This window comes from Pseudopipra pipra, chromosome 10 (assembly GCF_036250125.1).
Source record: "Pseudopipra pipra isolate bDixPip1 chromosome 10, bDixPip1.hap1, whole genome shotgun sequence".
Taxonomy (NCBI): Eukaryota; Metazoa; Chordata; class Aves; order Passeriformes; family Pipridae; genus Pseudopipra; species Pseudopipra pipra.
The window spans coordinates 14,625,761-14,640,905 of NC_087558.1; the positions used below are offsets into that span (position 1 = coordinate 14,625,761).

The 15,145-nt window shown below is 37.5% G+C and overlaps 1 long non-coding RNA gene across 2 annotated transcripts in view; it reads right to left on the minus strand.

Moving 5' to 3' along the window:
* Positions 1-14,596: 14,596 nt before the first annotated feature.
* Positions 14,597-15,145, minus strand: part of LOC135419301 (uncharacterized) — a 131,476-nt gene continuing 130,927 nt past the window's right edge. For both annotated transcript variants that reach the window (XR_010432916.1, XR_010432915.1), the window contains exon 3: positions 14,597-14,861. This is a non-coding gene — a long non-coding RNA (uncharacterized LOC135419301). The remainder of the gene's footprint in view (positions 14,862-15,145) is intronic.

Genomic DNA, 15,145 nt, shown 5'->3' on the forward strand with positions numbered 1-15,145 from the left:
TATTCCCTTCCTTTCCAGAGTGGCCTTCTGTTCCTTTCCCTGGACAAAGGAGTTGTGGCTGTCTCTTTCTAGAACAAATAAACCCACACTCTCATACCTCATGTTTTCTACATCCCTGTTCTTTCTCTACTTTCCATCTGACCTTCTCCACATGGTCCAACTCCTGCTTGATGTGCAGTGAATGGAAAAACAGAAACCTTTTCCCAGCCTAGAGCTTATCAATTACCTTTGTACCTGAAGTGCTATGGCCTGGTCTCCCCTGAGATACTTCTAACCCAATCCAAAGAAGCTTGTGGCAGAGTATCCTGTGCCCAGGGGACTGCAGCCCAAAAAGGCAGTGGGCATCAACATGGATACAATTTTTTAGATTTTTGTTATGAGGCAAAACTACTAAAAATATTTTTCTGAATACCTCTAAGTAATGCCATTACACCTTGTACGCCCTAGCAAGCACTCCTAAATGCTCCTGTATGCTAAATGCAGCAATCCTGGATTGGGCCTTAAGCACAGTGAGTACCCTTTGTCTTTGCCTTTCATTATTCTTCCAGTGTGATCTGTGTGGTGCACCTGAGCAGCAAAGCATGGTCAAGAATTGGTTTGGCTTCACAGTGAGAAGGAAGGGTAAAAATAGAAAGCGTCTTCTAGAATAAGAAAATAAAAAGAGGTTATATGCGGTCCATGCCACAAGCCAAAGAGCTGCAAAAAGAAATGTCTAAACAACTGAATGACAAGATGGATGAGGTAATGCAATATGTGATAGCAAGCAGAGCTTTCTTTTTCTTGCTCCCCCCCCACTCAGTCCAGGGCAAAGAGGAAAATGCAGGTGTTATCCTCTGTTTCTCTCATATCATGCAGCCTACAGGTTTTATTATGATTTTTCATTATGGCCTACACCACCACCACAGAATACAGCTTTTCTGAAAAAGATGTATATATTTCTGTCACCTTCCAAATTCAAAGCTTCCAGTTCCAGAAATGCAAATCCATCTGGACAAAAGAAAAAATAAGTGTGATGCTGCAGAAAATGAAGCATTAAAATTCTTTGTTACTTGTGTGCTTATACTGATCTCTCCTAGATGCCCTTCAGAGGTTTTAAGAAATAGTATTTCACCAAGTAGACTTCCAAGCTCAGGCTGCATGCTAGTAGGAATCTATGCCTACCCTTAGGACTTCCTAGAGAGAGATTGCCAAGATTGATATAGACACCTTCCAAAGTAGATACATAATAGTATAAATGATAAATGAAGAGTATTATATAACCACATCAACCCTTGGAATATAAATTGTGGAATTGACTATGGACCCGATACAGGATCCTCTTTTTCACTTTCCTCTCAAATGCAATCCTAGTTTGTAATCATTTTTTGCAGCACCTTGTAATTCAGGTGTATTTCACGCTGAAGGAGGGGGAAGCAAGGTTCACAGGGAAAATGTGTCATCATTGCAGTCAGCCATCCTGCAATAAGGCATTCCACACCAGTCATCCCTACTGTCTGTAATTCAGCATATACTATCCTTACAATAAAGCAGTATCTCTGTCTTATTCTTTCTGTGAGTTCTGTAACATGTTACCAGCTCTGTGCCCCAATGCCAGGAGCAGGAGGGGGCAGAGCACACTCACAGGTCACTCAACGCAGGAGGTCATTTTCTGGCATTCTTGGCATGGCAACTGCATGTTCATCTACAATGACTGCACAACCAGAGATGGGACAGCATGTATTAAAGTGTATTTCCATTCAAGGCTCAGTGAACAATTAACAACCCTGAAATGATACTATAGTTCAGTAATTCATGCAGTTTCAAACACCTCAAACCATCTGTGTTCAGACACATTAGAGCTCTGCTATTAAAACTGTTCTTATCAGTAGTTAGCTAATCCCATGATATATTTGAGCAGTGAATTTAACAGTTTAGAAACAGAGTCAAAAGAAGCAATATACAATTTTTATTTCAACACATTTCTCTAATTGTTAATTGGACCTTCCCGGACCATGCAGATAATTAGGTTATTTTTTCCTCTCATTTTGTGATATCTCCACTTTTGCATACACTGTGCCTGGGAGAACACAATGTTCCAGCCAGGAAAAACACAGTGAAGGATGGTAATTAGTGAAAATAGCAATGCAGAGTTGTGACCCACATCACGAACATTAACAAGTACTCAGTAAAGAGATCCCACTAGAAACAACCAGTTAATGATTGCACGAGAAGTACCTTAAGTTATTCTGCTTGAGAAAGTACGAGTTACTGAGCAGGATAAAGTGCTTGCTGGCAAACTGAAAGTAGGACTTGCAGAGAGGTCCCCATCCAAACCTCACATCAAGTTTGACATTTACAGTTTAATATGTTTGTACACCAAAAGGAGAAAAGCTGCTTCAGATACAGACAGCATGTCTGGTTTAGAAAGTGAAGAACATCTCATTTCTTTTTTTCATAAAGTGAGGAAATCACATTCCATTATATAAGTGAAGTAATGATATCTGTGTATTTTTAAGATACCTGTATATGTTTTAGGATGTTTGTATATGTTTTTTAAGAGACATAAAACTGTTCCTTGGCAGTTTGAACACTGAACCTTTACTTGGGAGACTGTTTATTCCTGACTCTTGATTGAGTTCATTTACCATTATTCTCATCTTTCTGTAAACTTTTTCCACAAAACCGAAAGGAGAAGGGTGGTACAGTTTTGTCTGCTTAGTAGTGACCCTCAACTCCAGGAAGCTCAGGTTCAGCTGTTTTGGACGCACACACATAAATTTCAAAACTTTGCTCAAGTTCTGGTGTCCAGTGGCATTCAAAAGAATAGTTAGGCCTGAGCAGAAACCTCTCCAGAATTCTTGTTCATATGAAATTCAGGCAGCAATTTATTAACTCTTTTTTTTCCTTCTTTTATTTTTTCAGGATTACCCAGCTAAAATGCTCAAGGACAGCAGTACCTCTCCTCCAGCCCAAGGCTGGTTGAGGGGGTGAAGAGGTGCACTCAGTGTGCAATTTCACATCAGAAGAATCCACATTCAGCATAAAATTCTGACAGAACTATCCTCCATCAGTGGCAGGCCTGAGATCATTGGGAATGCTTTTTAAAAAAAAAAGAACTAGCAAGTGTTGTATTTAGTCCTGTAATATAGTGTCTAGGTGATACACATATGATTTCATCTTCTGAAACTTCTAACCTTTATGAAGATTTCACGAAAACTTCCTACAAGTATTTTATTCATCCATGAGGTTAGAAAAGGCTAGATACATAACTACTAAAAAACAGAGTGGATTGTAAAATGAATATGCTTTTAAAAACTATTTTTAAAAGCAACAAATAGATTTCATACTTTTAATAAAGGAAATACATTGTAGGAGCAACACTTTATAGGCTAAAAAGAAATAAACAAGTAATATGATAGTTACCCAAGTCACACATTTATGATCCTATGTGACACCGAAATACTAACTGGGAGACAAATATTCTAATTTAATACAGCTTAGAAGAAATGCCTTGATAATTAAGAAATTATATAAATTTTTTTACAGTCTATCACAAACAGCAATAACAAATTTACTTCACATGTTTTTTCTAAGTAACTTGCTATAACATCTATAATCCCTTTAACCTGAATCGGTCTGTATCTGTAGAGATAAGAGGAAAAAAAAAAAAAGAACAATATGGAAACATATTAAAGATTTCATTCGGCTTTCCCTGAAGGCTTCCAAGCAGTTTCAATTATAGCTGTGTCAAACTTAACACTCTCATGGTCCCTATACACGTTGTTTCATATATTTCTATTTCATGAAATTACTGACAGAAAATACAGACCAAAGTAAAAAGTTCCTAGCAAAGCATGACTGAAGGCAAGCTTTATATAAATTATACATCAATTATAATTCTATTCTTGTAGCTATTACTGATACAAGATATTCATGTGTCTGAATAAAACCCTCTCATTGGTGCAATTTTCCAAGTTGTGCAATTTTCCTGGTGGCACTCCAGAGTGCACCCAGGTAAAAGGCAGAAGTTGTGGGATTTTTAGTTGTGCTTAAACTCTCCAGGGGCAGGTTTTTTAAATTTACTAAATGCCTCCTTTTTAGATACCTAAATACTTTTAAGAATTAGATATGTCCCCGGCTTCAGCTGATCTTTAGTTCAAGCCAAATCCATGCACTTTTTCTAATGTTTGGTTTTACTCCTTCAGAGATGCTACTTAACTGACAGCAAAGTGTATTTGGTAAGGCTTTACATGCAGAACACAGGGTAAATCATTGCCAAAGCCTACTGGAAGACACTTGGGAGATGACAGTGGTAGAATTTAATTGTATAGAGATAGGCCCTGTAGAAAATTCATAGACCGATAGAAAGAGCAAGCTTAATTAGCAGGAATAGGTGAGACTGGCAGAAAAAGCAAGCCTAATTAACAGGAATAAGTGATGACATTCTATGCAGCTACTAGAATCTGAACGATATATGCACAGTTCACTGTTTTATATTTACATAGGTCAGATACATACTGTACAGACTTGGTGCTGACTTCATTAATGTTTGAATAAAAATTTAAAACATTTGGGGTTCATAGGTCAAAGTAATTAACTTAGAAAATATTTGGTGCAGGTTTGCAGGGTGCTCAATTCTTCAGTGAGAGATACCTCAAAAAGACAGATGCAGTGAAAACATCATGGAGAATATTTGACAATGAGATACTTATTTTTATTAGCACTATAATATGCCTTGCTCACTATATCAAAATAGGGGGGAAAAAAACTCTGCTTTCATGTCAAATTATGATCCAGTTCTTGTCAACAGATTAGCAATTAGGCCAGAGAAGCATATTGATATTTGTGTTTTACAGAATTAAACTGCACTATATTTACCAACTTCAGTGCTTTAAAATATTGACAAGAAAAGATGGGAAAAAATTATTTGTTATCCCATCTGCCACTCAAAATGTCAAGTCTGAGCAATGCCATTTTCCAGTCTTTCCTGATATGTGAACATCATCAGATATTGTTTATTTTCGCTTTGTGATGGCATTAAGAAAGAACAGTCAAAACTGCAAAGGTCAAGTTGTTCCTTCTGGTTTGTCAAGCTGTTTAATCCTCTTCCAATGGACTTAGATTTTGGGAGAGATGTGGATGCCAGCAGTTCTAAGACAACTGAAAACCAGTTCTGACACTGAAAAGCTTTTGGAGGAAACAAAACTGATTGATCATAGAACAACAAAAAAAGTCATGTTATAAAAACTATTAGGGATTAATATAATGGTACATTTGTCATCATATGTTACTGGCAGTTAGCAAGGATGAGTATGGCAATAGAGACCCATTAGGCACATTAACAGAATGGCTGGACCCAATTTAAACAGTGTCTATCAATATCCCTGCTTTGAGAAATGACCCTTTTTGCACTTCCATGGGAACATAACTTTGCATTAGTTCAAATGATATCTAATGGTGGTTTGGAATCCAAGGTTTAAGTCACAGTCTCATAATAATGACTGTGTGTGATCCATTCAATATCTGTAATGTGATTATAGTCCATATATTGTGGCATAATATTATATAGACTATATAGAGTTGGTACTTGGATTTATTAAAGGATGATGGCTCACCTTTATTTCCCTATGAACACAACTCACCAAGTTCTTTGGAGCCAGAAACTGCGAAGGACACAGGTTTACATTTACTTTCAAACTACATCATTTGGGAGAACATTGCTGAAAAACTACCTTTGTGTGTGATATCTGACATAAAGCTTAACAGAGATGCTTGCTCCAGAAATATTCTTCTCTTGAGGTTTGGTCATTACTGGTTCAGAGTAAGAAAATTCTGTGGTTAAGTGATTTTATTTTTTTTAACTAAACTTTATTTATTAGAAACAGCTTACGACTTGGAGCTGTACAGACAGATGGCAGTGGGCTGGAAAGGTTAGCTATAACTGCCCCACAAATCCAGGACATGTGTATTGATTACACAACTCTAGGTTGTCCATATTGCTGTATTTTGGGGGTAAACACACATATATCTGCAAAAGAGCATTAGCAGAGCCAATTATTGCTAGCAGCATATACATTTAGTGACAAAAGAGTGCGAATTCTGTAGGCTCAACCTTACAGACTCATTTGCAGATGGTAATGAGGTGGAAAATTAAAAAAGACAACAGTATATGCCACTTGCTAATTCCAACTATTCAAATAACTTATTTTACTTGTCTAGATCCAAAATTGTCTTAGCCAGAGATCACCATGCTCCAGATTTAAATCACAGAAAGTGTGCAAGTGTAAATTATTGAAATTTGTTTTCACTTAGGGCTGTTTGGTTCATCTTTGAAGATGTGCAAGTTATTTATTTTTATTCTATTAGAACAATATCACTGGTGAGATGTGAGCAGAAGGGAGAGGAAGCATGCAGCTGAAGTTATTGTCAGAGTCTCTGCTGGTAGTGCTATTTCATATGTTCCTAAGAATAGAATAACAAGTAGATCCATATAAGTTAAGAAGTAAAACTACAGTTTTTCTCAGCTCACTTCACATAACAAACAACATGTTCGCTGTAAAGTCCAAAACTACATGTCAAAAAAAGCAACAGGTTTGTGATTTGACTAAGTACCCGCAACCAAAGAAATTACGTATTAAAAAAACACTATATTTGTATTTCAGTACAGTAACTGCTTCTCAATTACTTTACAGAATTGGGCCCTTGGCTGAGCAGTCATTGGTTCAGTACAAAGAGGCATTTTGTCTCCATTAGCCAAGTGGCTGGGTAACAAGACATCTTTTCTTTCTTCAGATAGGTCTCAGAGGCTAACACACGCTTTTTTCAGCTCCTGGGCAGTGGCAGAAACAGTCCTTACCACCAGTCACAGAAACATGGACCACTGGAAGAGTTCTCTGTGCCACAAGTATACCCTGTGCTACAGCTTCTGAGCCCAATACAAAATCCAAGGAAATAGTTTTCACCAACTCTCATGGGCTTCTTCCTGGCTTGACTTGCAAGATTTAAGGTTGCATCTGACCCCTTGTAATACACTTATCTTTGTTGGTGACTGACACAAGACAAATGCAGATTTTGTTGTTTTTTAATTTGCATATTTTCTTCCAAACGTGTGCATGGGTCTCAGTGCTCGAACACTGCTAGACAGCTCCTGTTGATTTAGACACTGAGAGCAGAACTGAAGGGACTAAAATGGATCAAAAATATTAGGTTCACCCTTTAAATACTTCTCCCTTTTTTCATTTAAAACCATGAAAGATAAAACTGAAAAAGTGCACGTAACATTTTTCATTGACGTTGTAGTCTTTCCAAGCCCTACAGATATGGTATGACTTTAAGGACACAGCTACTATTTCTTTGCCTTCCAAGCAATCATGATCTCAATGGAAGTGACAAGAGATGCTCCCACCGAAACTGTGTCTCAGGAGATAGAGCTTTGTTGGAAGAAGTTCAATACACTTTTGACACAATGAAAACACTATTAACAGTAACTAAAATATATTCATAAAAGCAGTTTCTTTTCAAAAGCAAAATCCTTGGTATTTACAATGTTAAAGGAAGAAAGAATGTCTGTGGTGCTTCACACTGACATTGTGCTCCCCTCCCTGAAGCCCTGCAGATGCAATGTAACTCTAATGGCACAATTATTTTTTTTCTCTTCTAAGAAAGTTTGATCTCAGTGGAAGTGACACTGAGAGATGCTCCCACTGAAATATAAGAATTTCATGGATTTACCTATGACAGAGTGAAAAGAACAGTAAGAGTATCCCAGGCACATTCGTAGTAGTGGCTACTTTTCAAATGCAAAATCTTCAATAGCTGAGACTTCAAAGGGCAGTAAATACCACAGCTAGAGGAGAGCCTTAACATATTTTGCAAACTGAGGATGAACAAACAGGTCTGCCATTAGTAGGCGTTATTATATTTTGAAGAGAAGGCTAATAAAGTTTCCCAAATTCAATATAACAGAACAAAAAAAAAAATTCATCCCGTGACTGGTCTCTGTACCTAAACTCTGTGGTGGAAAAGATCTCCATCAACTGTCTCTAATAAAAGGATGGTGTTTCTACACCAATTACAGAAAGCAGAGGTCGAAGGGATGTCAAAATACAAACCTAAGATACAAGGTGGCCACCCCAAAAGTCACTAAATCTATCATCAAGATCACACTCTGTGGTCTTAACCTACTAGTCTAAAGATTACTTCATGCAACTTCACCTCCCAGGAAGGAAAAGATGGGGAGTATCATTCACTTTTCTGTGCCCTGTCCACAGGAGCTACAGTCACACTATGGTTATGGATCGTGCTTCTTGCAGACAAAGTGTTTGAAAATTTTAGCAGCAACCAGCTAATAACTTTTACTGCATAGACACTAATTGAAATTTCTGCCACAAACTCTTGACAGTAAATTATATCCCTGGTAAAAAGAAAAAAACCCCACAACTTATATCACTAAACTGGAACAACTGTCAAACAGCTGTTTTCTCCCTTAATAGATGGGAGAAAAAGAACATTAGAGGTTCCAATCAGGAAAAGTAATAAAACAGCTTTCTTTTAACCCTTCTGCATACACTTAGATGCACATTTGAGAGGAACAGACATGATAAGATACAGATAAGGCCTTTATGATCCTCTAAACTCTACAGCCAGGAAGACACGAGGGTGCTCCTGGATGTTGTATCCAACTGCTCTGCCCTCAGCCCAACTGCTCACAGGGCCAGCATGTAAGAGCTGATATGCACACAGGTAACCCCAGGCACCAGGCTGCAGCTGGAGTTTTAAGTAAGGGTTTATTTTCAAAGCCAGAGACCCTAATATGCTGCAATACATCACTGAATGCTCATGCAGCCAGGAAAAAGCAAAGCGGGAAACCCGTTTTGGTGCTTTCATAGTAACACCTTTCTCATGCACACAACTTCTCAAGGCTGTTTTCTCCCCTGTGTTTTGTGGCCTGCCTGACTCCGAAAAGGGTCTCCTAGGCACGTCTGTGAGAATCTTATCTCTCCTTGAAGCAGGGGAATTACTTCTCTACAGACAGACAGACAGAGAGAACATACACAGCACTACTCAGGAGAAAGAACTGTTTTCCCACACTAGGTCCTCCCGAACCACAGAAACTTCTCTGAGCAAATATTCTTATCTTTCCCTCCTCACTAAAATCTTCCGTTTTCTTCTCCTACACAGCATCCAGTTCCTGTTAACAGCGTCTGTTCACTACATGTACGCTTGCCCTGTCACATCCCTTTCCTCCTTCTGACATATTGATTTCTAGGATGATATTCATAATCTTCCTATTTTTCCATGTGTAAAGTTCCTCAGGATCACGTTTTCAAAGAGGCCTCAGACTGATTGCTAATATTTCATCAGCAGCTTTCATGTCTGAAGCTCAGTACACACAAAATTCTTCCCATATTTGTACAAATCAAAAGATCTTGCATCAGTCAAGCCATAAAGGAGCTCTCTGAGCTGCCTGCTCCAACAGCATCAGTTGTTTGAAGTTCACAAAGCAGCTATGTCATGTTCTTTGCTGCTGAGCACTGTGTGGGAATTCATTGTCCTTTAGTTTTTCATGCAAAAATTTGATAGTGGAAACTATCAGTGCAGAGTGTTGAAAAGGGAGATTGTCAGCAGCACTGGAACAAAGATCATTTTGTTTTTGCACTTCTCTTTCCCTACCTTCCAATCCTCTTCCAACCTTCCTACTTATTTTCTTTACAATTTTTTTTTTTACACTTACCAAAAGGCTTTTTTACTTTTACTTTTGAAAATTTGTTTACTCTCCCATTATTGATCTCGTGAATCAAACAGAGTCCTTGGAAGGATCTCTTTAATGAACAGGTTGTTGGTAAAAATTTTCAACGGTTTTACCTTGTTTTTATTTTATGCTAAAAAATACATCTGTACAAAACGGAAATCTGAATTTCCATAATAAAATACATCTGTGTTTTGGCAGGAGAAAAAAAAAAAAAGAAAAAAAACATATACAAGTGTTTGTTGCATTACACTGGAGAGCTGTCATTTTAAAGCCCAGATAATATGATACAGCACTGAGTGATACCTTGTCTACTGATCATCAGACACAAATCTCAAGATGCCTCTTTGGACTAAAGCCATAATCATGTGTTCAGAAAACAACAAAACAAACAGTGTTTTGTGCTTCAAGTACCAGATAAGCTGCACTGTACAAATGCTGGGCTACCTTCCAAGCTTCCACAGGTGGCAAAATGGAATTGCAAGCAAGTAATTGTCCCATGGTAAGGCTCCTCTTTCAGTCTGCACCCATATATTTCCTTGTTTTTATCTAGCTCAACAATTTAAAGCATAACTTTTAACTAGCTATTTTTTTTTTTAAAGAAATTATTTTAATCAGCCCAAATCTTCGTTCGCGAAGCCCAGCCATGATGATGATTTTAATCATTAAATGCGCTACTTTACAAGCTGGACTAAGGAAGAGCAATCTTCTGATTCACTCATTCATTCCCATTCACAGATACTTTTGGACTAAGAGGGATGGTGGCTTCCCAAGGGACAGCTCAGTGTCGCCCCAAGGCAAAAATTGGTCTCCCTCATCCCATGCCAAACTAATCCATTTAATCTTAAGTAGCTGTTGAACCTAAGCAGGTACATGAACGTCTTTATGTCATTCAGCCTCTAATTAACACAGGAACTCCATTTGTCCTCCCAACAGAAAACAGAGGGGAAGCAGGGAAAGCGAGTTCCTGTAAAGAACCATCTCAGGAGTACAGTTGGAGTCGGCTTTTGCCCCTCCTGGCTCAGACTCCAGCAGGGGATTGCTGGAGCTATTGGGTCCCTTCCCCCTGTGCCAGGCTCAGAGTGTGAAGGGTTTGATCCTAAACAGGACTGTGAAAACCATCCCTGTTCAGCCTCCTTTAAAAAATCAGGTACCTGTGGCTAATGGTGGCACATGACAACATGAACAGCATGGAAAATTGTATAAATTCATAGCAAATTCATAGAGTCTAATTTGCTTATTTAAATATTGCAGTAAATTCCATGTTTAATTTGCAATTACGCTGTTTTACCAATGGGTACACTCTTCCAAGAGGTGACATTCTCTTAACAAGGAAAAAATTGGAGTAGTGCTGTTTTCTTGTTATATACAATTTATCTTAGTTCCACCACACATCAGCAGTACTTCACAGGTAGCTCTTATAGAACATATCAGTAGCAGTTTGAACAAACACAGAAGTGTACACAGAACAGGCTCTTAGTTTGTGACGGGATCTAGATGCATTGCTTTGGTAACATCAATGAGGACAACTTGCAGGAGCAATATATTATTGTATTAAATCCACAGAAAGCCTAAAAAGTCCTGTACAAGCAGCACTGATTCAGCACTACTTCAGAACAGAAACAAAATACCAGTTATCAGCGCAGCAGAGAGATACAACACAACAAACGCTTGAGCCAAAAATGTCACAGAAAAACTCCAATTTCTTCTCTTTATAAAATGCTCTTTGTTTCTATCATCAGCTTCTTCCCTCCTTCAGAGTTCCTAAAACAGTGAATTGAGACAGAAGGGAGAAATGTTTTAGTTGACAGTGAGGGGTGAAAAAAATTGTACATACACAAAAAGCATTTAGTACTTTTAAGAAAGGTAACAAGTTATAGTGAATGTAAAAGAAATCATCAGTAATGAAGCAGACAAAACGTACTGAAGTCATATCCAAGCTAGTAGTCCTAAGAAAGACCAAATCTTTCTTGATTTCTGTGCCCAGAGTAACAGATAACATTTCCTTGCCACAGGTTAGAGTTGTTGGTAACATTACAAAGTGTCACTGAGTGTCAGTCTGCCATTAAACAGACTAATACCTCATTCTGCACAGCACTCAGCAGCTGTTTGATTTCAAATACAGTCGCAAATATTTGTTGTACTGAGGTATCTGCAAAGAGTTCTAATAAAAGCAATGGAACTGACAGACAAATAAGGAATTACTTGCTCATCATGCTCAGAAGTATCAGAAAATGGCTGAGAAACAGCTCATGCTTAATAAAGGTATTTCTTACCCAAAATCCTTACCATAGTTTGGAAAAATCTTTGTTCCTTATTACTAATAGAGAAGAAAGCCACTAAGGCCTGGTAGAAACAAACTGAGAAATATTTGGCTTCTCTCCCCTGCCTTCCATGCCAGTCACTTGCACAACCTACAAGGCTGTCCCTATAAAATTTCCAGCTATTTTTGCTACCAGCAGAGATGCACAGGGTGAAGCTTATCCACATCAAACAGCCTCCTCCAGAGTTTACCAGTCATGCATTTTAATGTGTTTCTGTCTTTCTAATCAGCTTGGTTGATCTCTGGGTTTTTGCATCTTGCATGTACCTGTACACATTATGCTGCTAGTGGTTTATTGAATTTATGAAATTTCTTTACCCTGATGGACCAGCTGATGAATTTTTTCTATTGATAATTTAACCGCAATAAGTAAGTTTCATCCATCATTTCCTTATTTATCTCTGGAAGTGAAAGCAATAGTCACAGGGTCTTTGAAAAAAAAGAGTTGTGACCTGACCCTATGCCTCCAATGAAAAATAATAATGAATTGATAATAACAGGATTTTTCTTAGGAGTATGAGACCTGTCATAGTGTGGGCTGAAAAGAAAGTTCCATTAAATAGCTTGACAATGATGCAATATTGGTTGAGCCGATTGTTTCTCCTTCAGGAGTTATAAATCAACAGCATGGGCCCAGATTCATGAAAAAAGTTAAAATCTTTCTCTGTTATGAAAGATTATTCAGAGGATTTTTGTTACGTGTTTTCATACATTATTTTACAAATTAATTTATATTAATTCTTATTATCAAAAAATGAAGAATTACCATTTCATGTTCTTTGTATTACAGCCTGTACAATTGCATAATGAAAAGGTACATGTAGAAAGAAACAAATTCTTGTTTCCATCCTCCAGAGAGAATAATATCCAGACCCAAATATATGCTACTTTACCCGATTGCAAAAACAACTTGTAGTTTAAAAAATTTCCTCTGACATTTTTCATGATTAGTTTTGAACAGGCATATTGGGTTTCTATTTTACATACATATAAAAGTTCACCTCTTTGTCAGCAATGAAAAATATCTCCAAAATAATACAAAATGAATCCTCAGTGGTACTTTCATGAATCACATGAAACTGCGTGCACGGAAGGATATTTTCTGGGATGTCAGAATCTCATTTTGAATGCAAGGAAAGACACTGAAGCAGACTCTGTTTCCCTCCAGCATGAGACTGATCCTGCAGAAGAACCTCAGCCCTAAACAAGGCAACTACCAAGAATACAAATATTTTTCCTGCTCTACCTATACAACAAAACTAAAAAAAGCAAAACTTTCAGCTTAAAAAGCCTCAAAGAAAGCAACAGTCACAATAATAGTCTTTCACACAGCAATTCACTGAAAGATCTATAAAACAGTTGCTCATGAAAGAGAAAGAACAAATGGTAAATGAAGCTGAGGCACTTTTTTGGGACAATGCCAACACAACCCACCTGCCTTGGGGCCTGACTTATCCAGACTTCACGTTTCAGGTTAATCAGTAAACTTGGAGGCACAAGAATGCAGAATTTGAACAGAGCTTCAATTCCAATCCTTCCAATCCACCTGCTGAAGGTGGTAATGTCCTAAGGTCCTATTTAGAGCCAACACAATTTATATAGTCTATCTTGTGACCAGACTTGGTGATTTAACCACACTGTTACTATTACTGAACTCATCCAGAACTGATGGATTCCTATAATTTCCTGTATGAGTGATATATTTATTAATAAGTAATTTATAGAGAGTTTTGTCTGTATCAGGTGTTGTTTTTTCACTTAAACCATTTCTTTGTCCTTCTTGGTGTTTCTCTAATTCACTCTTATCCTCTTCAATTCAATTTAATTAATTTTAAATAAAGGTGATTTAATTAAATCCTATTAAAAAATAGCAAGTATATCCTACCTCATCTCTCTCTTTTTATTGTTTTAAACTAAAGAAACAAAGCTTTACACACAGTCCTTTTTCACTCACATGCCAAACCTGCAGTCTTTTCCCCGAGTGTCAATTTTAATTTTCCTTCATTTTGAAGGACCAGAAACTCACTAAAGTTTTGCAGATAAATGAGACCATTACTGACACAACAATGCCACTGCTCGTGTGTACCTGTACTAGTCAGAAGTCTGAGTCCATAACTGTGTGAGCTTCAGTGAGCACAACTCAGTATGTGGCAAGGTGCACTTCTAATACAGCAGCAGTTACACTACTGAGCATTACAAAAAGGAGTCTGAAGTGGGAAGAGTGAGACCTGTTTGGTGTCTCTGTGAGGAGAACATCTTACAAACTAACCAGGAAAAGACTGTTTATGCTCAAGGAAATGTTTCAAACAAAAGGTGCAACCATTTCCTCAGCAAATTGTGCAGAGAAATCTTCTTATCCTTTGGTTCTCCTTGCTCTGCAATCACCTTCTGCTTCAATCTGCACTGTGAGGAATATGTATGAGTGCATGTGTAAGTGTACTTATTTGTCATTGTCTGTGGGCTTTCAGAAAATGTTTTTGCTTAATGCAAGCGTTGCACCTTTGTGTAAAGGCACAACACTCTTTAGTGCTGACCGTTCTTCTGCATTACTTGCATTTTTTATTTTATTCAGAATCACACTCTGTATTTTCCAGGGTTTTTTTTCCTCCAGCACAGCAAGCAATTCTGATTCTTTGTTTTGCAAACTAAGTCCACTGAGTCATTATATCACCTTCTTGACAAAACTTCTGTGCTCTCCTAATTTAAACAATCTTGTTTCTTCTAAGCCAGACTTTGCAGCAGTCTTTTAGCTACTTTGGGATCAGACTAATCCCTGATACAGTCTGTCCTCAAATTAGATATTCCACGAATCTGAAAGACATGAATACAACCTCACTAACTCCTATGAAACTGCTTTGGTTTTTATTCTGAGAATGCAGTGTTCTTTAAATCTCTAAAGTGATTTGTTTTTTTCACTTAATGTAAGCTGCAAAATAAATCTAAGATTTTACTGAACTCAATATTTTAAAACAATGCTTTAAATGTATTGTTTTTTTCACCTAAATCTACTTATTTGAACCTTTTCAAATAATCTGCTCCATCTAAAATTGCAAAGAAATTTAAAATAACACCTCTTTTTTGGTAACACTTTTGCT